The sequence below is a fragment of the Salvia hispanica genome, chromosome 6 (assembly GCF_023119035.1).
Source record: "Salvia hispanica cultivar TCC Black 2014 chromosome 6, UniMelb_Shisp_WGS_1.0, whole genome shotgun sequence".
NCBI lineage: Eukaryota > Viridiplantae > Streptophyta > Magnoliopsida > Lamiales > Lamiaceae > Salvia > Salvia hispanica.
The window spans coordinates 41,542,612-41,555,166 of NC_062970.1; positions in this window are offsets into that span (position 1 = coordinate 41,542,612).

Below are 12,555 nucleotides of genomic sequence, written 5' to 3' on the forward strand. Positions count from 1 at the left end.
CTTTTTTCTCTAATTGACATGAAAAGATAATAAAATAGAAAATTATATTATTTTCGATTTAGATCATGTGTCAATTAACGTGGGACAAGTATAAAATGAAAATATGATACGTTTATTATTCCACATATTGCATTATTATTTAGTTGCATTATTTAGTTAGATATTTAGGGATTGCATATCTTTTTCATATCTTTTGTCTTGCTCATTAAGTTAGTATCCCTATTATAAATATGGCTATTGTTATTCTCATTATTCAATCAATGAAGTCATAATTATCTATCGTTTATCTTTATTTAGTTTTCCGTTTAGAATCCTATCGATTGTCGACAGAGCAAAGTTTCTCTGCGACTTTCTTTAGCTTCTTCACTTGATAAAGGTTCTTCCCTTATCAAAATATGTCACTTAAAGTGTGAAGAAATGAAGTAACATGATGTAGCTACGTAAAAAATGCTGAAGAAGCAAAACAAATCGTAAATTGTAATCGAATGGAATAAAATGGATTCACTACAAGAAAAACAGGCATTCCCGAGCACCAAGTGCTCGGAAATATAAGGCAAAATGCTCGGAAAATCTAGATATACCGAGCACTTTCCTAGCACCGAGAGTGCTCGGTTTTCGCTTCGTCGGAGTTTTTATACGAGCACCTTAGAGTGCTCGAACATCCGAGCACCCGATTGTGCTCGAAAAATGCCAAGCACATACGCAGGTGCTCGTAATATTCCGAGCACTTAGAGCATCCCCATCCGTGCTCTTAGCTAAGAGCACGGAAGTGGGCCCAGACCCACTTTTACTCCTTGTCCTTAGCTAAGAGCACAACACCCACATCCGTGCTCTTTGCTAAGGACAAGCTCAAGGGTCCCACCATTCTATTATTCAATTTTAAAAAATACATTAAAAAATAATAATTACATTAAAATCCTAAAAAATAAAAACTACATAATTAAAATACTAAAAAATAAAAATACATAATTAAAATCCTAGAAAATAAAAATTACACACGTGGAAGACTAGTCCTTGAAGAGTGGGTGCTATGTGTTTAGAGTTTAATGGTCAGCGAAAGAGTGTTCAAAAATTAATAAAGAAAACCCTCGGTTCAGGAAATCCGCTAGACACCGGGTCCAGGAACTCAGAGAACCTTGAGCTACCTGTCGTTGGGCACACGATCACTACCTTAACTCCCCCCTCAAAAACCCTCAACCGCTTTAGCTAAGAAAATACTAGTACAGGGAAGTAGGGATCGAATCCACAGAGATGAATGCGCAAGTAAACATGTTCAAAGACTTGAGAACTATTTTTGGCTGCTGCCACGCAATTTTTGGGTTGAGCTTTAATTCCTAGACTTGGTAAATGAAATATTCTACTCTAACAGCTAGATCTAGGTAGAGACATAAAAGCATGCATATTAACCGAAATAGAGCGAGACAATTACTAGACCGAGCGAACAGCTTCCTAAACTAACTTAGACTTGGGAAAAGCTAAACGTGGGGACCATTTTCTGAAAAGGCAGAGTACGGTTGAAAAGCTGCAAAATAACTAACTAAAGAACTAACTAACAGCGACATCATTTTCTCCAATATTTATCACGAAACAACCAGTTAAAAACAGAGCAAACGAAGATCGAAGCAAAGCGAACGAAATAAAACCGATAGAAATGAAGAACAGACAAAATTAAAACAGATCTACTACTACTAGACGAAGCAAAGCAAGAATGCAGAACTTAAACAACTAAATCAAGCGAAAACAAGCAGATCCATCCACGGGACGCTTAATCCACTCCGGATCCAAGCCATCCACAACAACCAAACATCATTTCCATCTCCGATCCTCACAAGTCTACGTAGATTCAACCGATCAACAACAAATTTCTTACAAACCAACTCCAAACTCAGATCAACCAACAATAATCAGCAAATCAAACCAAAAACACCACGATAAGATAAACGAAACAAAAGTAGTGATATCCATTGCAAAGTACGAAGTATCCAACGATAATAACAAAACAGAACCTAGCCTCGAACAGCGAGGGCTCGATGAGTACGAGAAGTAAACAGAAAAGCAAAAGATGATTGTTTCTTCGCCTCCGTGGAGACGGTGTTGGAACACTATCGAACTGAAATGTGAACCCCCGCACCAATTTCGCCGTGAGTGTGTGTAGAGAAGTGAAAACTAAGATAAGAGCTGAAAAAGTGATGATCCTCATGTCAAGCGCATGCCCTTATTTATAGCGGACATAGCTTCTAGACTATTCTTGCAATCTCCATTTTGCCCTCTGACGTGATGCTCCTCAGTCTATTGTCTCTTCCTTCTTTTCTGCTTAATTTTCCCGCTAGCTTCATCTCCCCGGTCATCTTTATTTTCTTCCTGGGGCTAGCGGTTTCTCTACACACCTGGCTTATAAAACCTTGTTAGACCCATGAAATCACAGAATTTTACCCCATAAACAATGCATGGAATTAGCCTTATCAAACTACTCACACTTAAAACATACTTGTCCTCAAGTATAAAGACAAGAAAAGAGAAATAAGGCAAATTTCAATGCATGGTTATTCCCTGACCAAAGAGAACTCCTAGACCTAGACACTAACATGCGAAAGAAAAGAAAAGACAATAACACTTAAGGAAAATAAAACACATAGGCATGAACTAGTTCAAATTTTTAAGCAGTCATCCCCACAAGCTTAAGGTCGATCAAATAGTCTACACACTCCAATTCCTCCCCTTCCCTTTATCTACCTAGTCGGTTTGTCAGCTTTTCCAGATGGCCTAGCTTGCTAATTGTTAGATTCGCTCGATCACTCATTCCTCACCAGGGATGTTAGGACCGATCGCTCATAGTTAGTTCTTGCTACTGATGCTTTGGGTTATGAGAATTTATCTTTCTATCCTCCTTTCCTAAATTTTCTCTCATTTTCCCTGGACTTCGTCCAGCTTATACCTCCTCTTTTCCTGGACTTCGTTAAAATAACATCATACCACCAATATCCACCCTTAGATCCGGAAATCCAACGCTCAAGATTTAATTTCGTGAACAGAATTGAGATTGCTGTCTAGTGTATACCGAATTGCTGTCGGGGGCATCTTAGTCATTTCAAACCGATTCAAATTAGGGTTACCCCCAAAAATACCGTCATTCTCCAAATTCGCCTCTCTCTCTCCCCGACTCTTGTCTCTCTCTCCCTGACTCTCCAAAATCTTCGATTCTCCAAAATCTCGCCGATCCTCCACCTCTAGATCCCGCCGCCTCCAACTCTAAATCCCGTCGCCCCCACCTATAAATCCCGCCGCCTCCGCCTCTACACCGTGTAACTTCAATTTCCAGCCACAACTACACCGTGAATCGCGTGATTTAGGGCTGATTTCTGGAATTCCGAACGCCTACAACAAGTAATCGGTGAAAACAGTTCACAAGGTATGTTAATTAGATTCCGTTTAGGGTTGAACGAAATAGGTTTCCAGGATGTTACTTTGTTGTGAATGCAGATTTATGTATGTGTATTATTCATTCAATTGATGTCTTGTTTAATGTTTCGATCTGAGGTTTTAGTCTGTTTTTGGTGATTTTCAAAATTCTATAGCTATTTGCTCAATGTATGAAGGTTTTTTGACACGTTGTGACAAACTATTGCGATTTTTTGTCTATTGGATTAAGTATTGTTGTACTCGAAGTGAATTGCTGATTTGGTGATTTGCTTAGTTAGTGAGATTTGCTTGTATTAATGTATAAAAGGGGATATGTTACTGCATGATTCATTTTGTGGATGATTTGGATGTTATTGGTTTAATGCAGTGTAAAGACAAATTTAAATGGCAAGAAAAAGAACAAGATCACAGGTAGAAGAGGAAGAATCTAGAGGGGATACAAGTGAAGCTGAAACTAGAAGTAATCATGAAAATATGAATGAGGAAGAAGTGGAAGCTGAAACAAGCACAAGAATAAACACGAATGAAGAAATAAGAGGACCGGGAGGTGAAGGTATTGTGAAAAATCTTGCAGTATTACTTGTTATATATTGCAGTGGGTCATTTATAACAATGCAGTCTTATTTGTTATATATTGAAGTGGTCCATTTAGAATAATGCATCATGATCTTGCAGTTTTGCATATTTACACTATTGATTTGGATTATATGACAGATCTTTGTCTGACAAAATTAGTCTATATATGAGTTAGTGCAAGTAACAAAATAGATAACAGTGTTCAAAATCTAAGCATTACTGTATAGATTAAATGAACTTTTGCTAATTTTGAATTCTGTTTCAAGTGATATTAGTTATAGCAATTATTGATAATTCATACCTAAATCATGACATGATTAGATACTTATCATTCTACTAGTTAAAATGAGGGACCAACAAATAAGATAATTTATGTCATATTGTTGTGTTACTTCTTATACATTGCAGTGCAACATTTAAAATAATGCAGTCTTGTTTGATATAGATTACAGTGCACCATTTAGGATAATGCATCATCTTGCTGTTTTGCATGCTAAATTGCTTTATTTAATCTTATATATTGCTGTATTGCTTGTTATACATTGCAGTACATCATTTAGAATAATGCATCATCATCTTGCAGTATTTGTTGTTCTATATTGCAGTCCATCATTTATGATAATGTAGTATTGAAATATATATATATATATATATTTTGTAGTTTTGATAAGATTAAACAAGGGTGTGAATGCCCTGCTATTCAGATTAAAGCCAGAAATATTTGGAAATACCATGGAGTATCTAAATGGAAAGCAAAAAAGGGATATAATTGACCTGGGGTTTGGGGCACTTCTGAATTTCAAGTTAAATTTCATACCTCCAAAACTGGGATTCTGGGTTGCATCATACTTCAATCCCATTGCTTGTGGGTTACCTATAGGAGGGCCAGGGACAGAATGCAGGCACATCGACGAAGTTGATGTGCATATGACGCTTGGCCTTCCTAAAGGAAAAAATCGTATTGAACGGAAACTCCGGAAGCATGATTTGTCGTGGATGGAAGCCGTTGCAAAGTCTCTTAAAACAAGGCGGCCAGCAGAGCGAGCGAGGATGATTACAGACTGAAGGCCCTACCCTTTATCCTAAAGGGAGAGGCCAACACTTGGTTCATGCGCCTGCCAGCCGACTCTATCAATACATGGGCCGATTTCAAGTCATTTTTCCTAGCCGAGTTCTTCCCGTCTTCAAAGACAAGCGCATTGAAGAGGAAAATATCGTGCATAAGGCAAGAATATGATGAAACCCTGAGCGAGTACTGAGAGAAGTACATGAGCCTTCTGGAGTCATGCCCCAACCATCGCATGAAGGAGATAGAGGTGCACCACACCTTCTATGAGGGGATGAACAAGGAAACCAAGGATCTGGCGAATTCATCATCTGGAGGCGATTTCACCCAGTTGAGAGTAAGTGAAGCCAAGAAGGTGTTACGCAAGCTGTTGAATGCGAAGAAGACGTACGACAACGCGAGAGATGGGTACAACAGAGAAAGGGTAGCAAGTGCTTCGGCTACTGACCAGGAGGAGCGGATGGATTTGAAGATGGAGGAATTAAAGAAGGAATTGCTGATTGCAATCAAGCAGAACACTCCACCACCTTCTCCGACTGGAGGCCAAGAGGCCCCAGCATTACCATATGATCAGCCGGACAACTCGTTGGATGTGGAGCAAGCAAATGCCGCAGGATACTACAATTCCAACGGCAATTGGATTCCGGGGAAGCAAAGAGATGCACCGTGGAGGGACCACCAAAATTTCCGATGGGGAGATGGAAATCAGAATCAGAACCAAAATCAGGCTCCAAATCAACCCAACCCCCACCCAAACCAAAATCCCAACCGTGGCCCAACAAACCCTGACTACCAGTCTAACTGGGTAGGAAGAAACCAGCATCCTCAGAACCAAAACTCTCAAAACCAGAACCCGAACCCTACCTATGTGCCACCCCATCAGCGAAACAACCAAAACCAGAACCAGAACCAAAACCAAAACCAGAACCAATTTAACCCAGGGCCTCAACATAACACCCACCACCAAAACCAAAGTCAGTACCAGCACAACCACGACCAGTATAACCCTCCTGCCCAGTATAACCAGTACCCACCGAACCAAAACCAACAAAATTTCTCAGGCTACCAGTCAAACCCACCACCTCAGTATAACCAGCACCAGAGCTCGAACCAATTCCATTACCCAAACAGGTCGAGGAGGTCCATGGAGGACATGATGGGAGAGATGCTTGCCTCGCAGCAAAGCATTAAAAATGACTTGCAGTCCAGTAATGAAACTATGCAAGGAATGCAAAGTGCCCAGAAGGAGCATAGGGCAAATATGGATATGATGAACAGGCAGTTGGCCCAGCTCGCTAACTCGGTGGGCGAAATGAAAGGGAACTCAGGGAAACTCCCATCTACAGTCCATGTACCTGAAAAGGCAAATGTGAGCAAGATTACACTGCGGTCCGGAACAGCTTACAATGGACCTCAACTCAAGAACCCTGTTGGGGAGTCTAGTAGAGAAAGGGTGCTGAGCGACACCATCTCAGCGGAAGAACTCAAGAGGCCTCTGCCTCAGATGGAGGATCCGTTTTTTCTAAACGAGGAGCCTACCGTGGAAGGAAAGGAGGGAGAAACACAACCTGGAAATGAGCAACCGGAAGGAACAATGCCCACATCGGAATCTCAAACCCAGGAGGCACCAAAGGAAAATCCACAAGGACTGACTGGAGAGGCTAAGGGAGAAAAACCGTTTCCATATCGGTTTGTGACGAAGAGGAAGAAGGAAAACCCTGTGGATTTCATGTCGATCTTTGGGAAGCTGGATGTCACCATACCATTCCTCCAAGCCGTGAGACTGCCCCCTCTGGGGAAGTTTATAAAGGAGTTTATAGCCGGAAAGGCCCAGGAGGATGGAAAAATCATGGTGGAAGGAATAGCGTCAGCCATTGTACAGGAGAAACTACCACCCAAGAGAGCCGACCCAGGTATGTTTACCCTACCCATAACAATTGGAGATGTGAAAATCGAGCATGCAATGTGTGATTTAGGAGCATCTATCAATGTTATGCCGTTATCCATTTATAATCGGTTAAAGGGGGTAAAATTGTCAAATACTAGGGTGTTGATCCAACTGGCTGATAGGTCATGTATCAATCCTGAGGGTGTGTTAGAAAATGTGTTGGTCAGGATACAAAACTTTACTTATCCCGCTGATTTTTATGTCATTAAAATGAGTGAACCAGAAGCTAGGGAGTCTAGCGGGATATTGTTAGGAAGACCATTTTTAAGAACGGCTAAGACAATTGTGGATATGGCCGAGGGGACAATATGCATTGACTTTAATGGTGAGAAATTTGTCTTTGACATCAATGAAGCCATGAAAAAACCAATAGATTCTGAAAATCTATGTTATGTTGATGTAATTGACCCCTTAGTCCAAGAATTTCTTGAGACCGAATTATTGCAGGAAAAGCTCCAAGCCTTGGATGTGTATGCCCAGGCTGATGTGGAAGCAGCTGCATGGTGTGATCTGATCAGTAGCCGAGGGTTGACTGACGAAGAGATCGAAGAAGCAATTACGGAATTTTGTCAGAAGTCAGAACTAGCAGGATCCGTAGGGGCCGTGGTACCGGCCAGTATGGAGGAAAAATCAGATGCTGAACAAGAACAAGAGGAGGATTCAAAGAAGAACCCTCTACCTACAGACACACTACCCCCGCAAGTGGAGTTGAAAAAGTTGAAACCTTAAGTATGCCTACCTAGGGGAGGAAGACTCATTCCCTGTAATCATCAACAACGGGTTGACTGAAGAACAAGAGGCAAGACTACTAACTGTGCTGGGCAAAAACAAGAAGGCTATTGGATGGAGCCTTACGGACCTGGTAGGTATAAGCCCGGACGTCTGCATGCACCACATTAGGCTGGAGGATGGAGCCAAGGCACATAGAGACTCTCAAAGAAAGGTGAACCCAAACATGCGGGAAGAGATACTGAAGGAAATCTTGAAGTTACTCTCACTGGGCATTATATACTCGGTACCAGATAGTGAATGGGTCAGCCCAATCCATATGGTCCCCAAGAAATCAGGGATCCAGGTGGTCAAGAATGAGAGGAATGAGCTAGTGCCCACCAGACTAGTTACTGGGTGGCGAATGTGTATAGATTACCGAAAGCTGAACACTGCAACCAGGAAGGACCATTTTCCCCTGCCATTCATCGATCAAATGCTGGAGCGACTGGCTGGGAGGAAGTACTTCTGCTTTTTGGATGGGTACAGTGGTTACTTTCAAATTTACGTGGACCCGGAGGACCAGGATAAGACCACATTCACATGCCCGTTTGGAACCTATGCGTATAGGCGTATGCCATTTGGTCTATGCAACGCCCCCGGTACTTTCCAACGGTGCATGATGAGCATATTCTCGGATTTGATTGAAGATTGTATAGAGATCTTCATGGATGATTTCACTGTCTATGGAGACTCTTTCGACTCGTGCTTGCAACATTTGGATGTGGTACTAGAAAGGTGCCAAGCAAAGAGTCTGGTTTTAAATTTTGAGAAATGCCACTTTATGGTTACAGAAGGAATTGTTTTAGGACACGTGGTGTCAGAAAAGGGGATCCAGGTGGATCAAGCTAAAGTGGATGTCATATCCAAACTACCCTTCCCTGGGGTTTGTATACTAAAAGATGCTTCGAGCGTACATGCCTTTGTACAGTCAGCTTGTGCATGTATACGAGAAACGCCACGTCCACTTGTTTACCTAATTATGAGAATAAATAATATAATATAATGGTTTATTATTGAAATATAATAAACAAGTCTAAGGCTTTTTACTAAGAAGGTCAAGTAGGGAAATTCGATGAATCTCCTCATGAGTTTTCCAGTAGGGGACTTGGCCAGATCTAGTAAGAAGAAAAACGTATTCACAACCTAGATAGGCTTTGGCTACCTATTGGTACGGTTGCGGTGTTTGTGATAATTCTCTCTTACCTAAGAAGAGATTAGTAACACCGGTGTGGTAAAGCACTGAAAGGATCTAATCCGAAATGTATTCTTTATTGCTATCTACTGAAAGAATATATTTCAGAAAGTTTAGTATTTTCTAGTCTATGATATTAATATCAATATTGTTTATTCAATCAAACGCCACTTTGACTTATCAATATGTGAGAGTTTGTACGTAACTCAAGTTCATGATATCTTGGGTGGTAGTAATTGAATAACATGAAGGTATTGGAATATTATTTCATAGAATTCGCGTGCCCAGTGTGGTATGATTAAATCCCTAAGGGGTGATCCCCAAGAGGTGTTTGAAAAAGGAATTTATTATTCAGAAAACTGCGCAGTTGGAATTTATTCCACGAATAATAAATAAAGTTTCAAACTAGAAAAACTCTTTGGAGAATTAATTTAATTCTAGTCACATAGCAGACAAAAGAATTAAATTGACGGATCAAGATAATCTTAAACGCGGGAAATATTATAAAATAAAATGGACCCAAGTTATTTGTAATTTGGTGATTTAAGTGGGAGTGCAATATTATTCTTTAGTGGAACAAAATAATATTCCATTGATAATATATTAAATCATGGGTCATTTGATTTAATTAGTAATTTATCTAATGGGTGAGCCCAACACTTAAGTCATTCCATGGATCCCCAACCTAGCCCAACAAGTCCATTATAAATAGTGATGAGATGTGGAAACCCTAGCACACCATTATTCACAACACTCCTCCCCTAAACCCTAGTAGCCGTCGCCGGCTCTCTCTCTCTCTCCTTGCCTCGGTTTTCGTGCCTTGGCACGTGGGAGAATTAGGGTTTTGTTTTGTTCTTGTTCTATCCTAATTCATAGGATTAGATCAAGACAATATTGAGTTTGTGATTGGGTTTCCCTAGATCTCTTCAAGACTATTATTGATTATTCAAGATCCGCCCACACGGATGGATGATCAAGGACTAGGGAATAGGTTGGAAGATTCACGGTCGATAAACCAAGGATCTCCGGGTGGTGCAGCTAGCAACTTCGATCCTATGATGGATCAAGAAGAGGTAACAATCGAATCTACATCGAATATGCATGATTATGTGTTTATTTGATGTTATATCTATAGATCTATGTTTATTGCATGAAATTGGAGTCGAATGCATAATCACCTAAATAGATCCGTTCAAGGACCTGTTTGGTTTCCGTGTCTTCCGCTGCGGTAGTCCCAACAACTGGTATCAGAGCCAATTTTTAGGCTCTGATTATGTATTTGATTAATTGAATTTTTCGAAAATTATAGTGTTAAAACTTGGGATTTTCGAAAATAATGCAATATGTGTTGGATCTATGTTTTTCTTGATTTTATTTTTGGATCTATGATATGATGTTCTAGATCGATGAAAGAATATTATGAATCTTGAATTTTATTCAAGTTTTTCACAAAAATATTCTAGATCTATGATGAACATCATTAGATCTATATATTCTAAGTAATATGTACTAGATTATATGTTTGTTGATTACATATATGTATGTGTTTAAGTGAATATATGTGTTTGAATCAAGAAATAAAGTGGTCCATGATTGAATACTTGGATCGATGAAAGAATATTATGAATCTCGAATTTTATTTGAGTTTTTCACAAGAATATTCTAGATCTAAGCAAGTATTCATAGATCTATAGTTTTATGTTCTTAATATGCTAGAATAATTTAAATTGCTAAAAAGCTAGATGTTTAAATATGCATATTTGATATGAACATAAAAGATTGTTACAATTGAGAAACGTTTTAATAAGATTTAAGATCGCGGTCAAGCGAAGCGACCGCGATGAATCAAGTTGATTAAAATTGAAAACGAATAAAAGAACACAAGGTTTTAAACCTAAGTGTGTTTGCGTTCCGGGCTGTCTTCATCGGGGATCCGAAATCCAGATCCGGTGAGGAGAGGCAGCGGCGCCCTCGGCTAGTCGGAGAAGTGGCACGGGCAGCCCTCACGGTTGCGGATCCGGGCAGCAGCGCGAGCGGTAGGCAGCGGGCAGCGGCTCCGGCAGCGACTGCTTCGTCTTCGGACAGCAGCGCCGGACAACCGCTGTGTTGTCGACGGGCAGCGGCTGCACAGCCGCATGGGAGCAGCAGCGAGCAGTTCCAGAGGCTGGACGGCAGCAACTCTGCAGTCGCAGCAGCTCCGGCAGCGGCAGTGACTCCAGGCAGCAGCAGCAGCAGCTGCGTCGCCTTCGGGCGTCGGCGGAGGAGTTGTCCTCGTCGGACAGCAGCTTCTTCTCCGGGCAGCAGTGACGCTGCAATGGTAGCGGCGTCTGCAACGCCGGATTCTTCGTCGCTGGACGTCGGTGGCTGCTCCAGTGGGAGCGGCAGAGACGGGCGGCGGCGGGCAGTGGCGGCGGCAGTTACTGCAGTGGGAGCAGCCGCGGGAGGCGGCGGAGGCCGGGTGCGGCAGCGGCGGCTGCTGCGAGGCCCGTCATGGCCCAAACCCTAATTAGGGTTTTGGGTTGCATCGTCTCGTCGTCTCGTTTTTCGTTTTCGTGTTTTTGTTTCTTAAGGCACAAGTTATTTATAATTGTGGTTTAAAATCCTAAACCTAGAATAATTAAAATATCTTGTGGAAATTAGAATGATTTTGCAATTAAGTCAAGATTCTAATTTAAAAGAGAATAATTGCCTTCTTTAAAAATTTGCCAATTGGAATAATTAGGTCAAATAAATTGATTTAATTTGTTAATTAGTTGATTTTGATGGATTCTTTCCATCTAGATAATATCATGATAATTAACATAAGGGAATTCAATTTTTGATTGATCTAAATTTTGGCTTTTCCATAATAGAATGGAATTTTAAAGAATATTCTCACTATATGCTTTCATGTTTTATTTTAAGGTTTAATTGAAAATTGTCTATATTTTATTTGGTGTGTTATGGAATTATTTCCTAGATATATACCTAAGGAAAAGACATGAGTTTTTCAATTGTTTTAAACCTTCAAAATTTTCGAAAATTACATGTATAATAATTGGATGGATTTTAATTGGAATTTATTTCCTAGTTTGAATTTTGTCTTTAATATGATGTAGGTGAATTTTATTTCATCTAGATAACATCGGATTAATTAAAGAAGTGAAAAATTCATTTGGCATTAACATGCTACTAAAATCCTAAATTATTAAAGTGTTAAATGATTAATTGGATTTTAATTGGAATTCAATTCCTAGTTTAATTTGAATTTTATCTTTAATTTTGATGAAGGTGAATTTGTTTCATCTAGATAACATCAAATGTGATTTAAAGGTATGAAAATTCATAGAGCATTAATTTTGCTATTAAAATCCTTAATTATTTATTTAAGTTGAATTTTGTCTTTAATTTTGATGAAGGTGAATTTTATTTCATCTAGAAAACATCATTTTGAATTAAAGATGTAATAAGATTCTTCTTGTCATGTGATTTTATGAAAGCTATGAGAATTTTAATTCTCGAATTTAATTGGTGTGTTTTAAATGGATTTAGTCTTAATTGGATAAATGCGGATTTATGTATCCAAGTGGGCATTTTAAATTG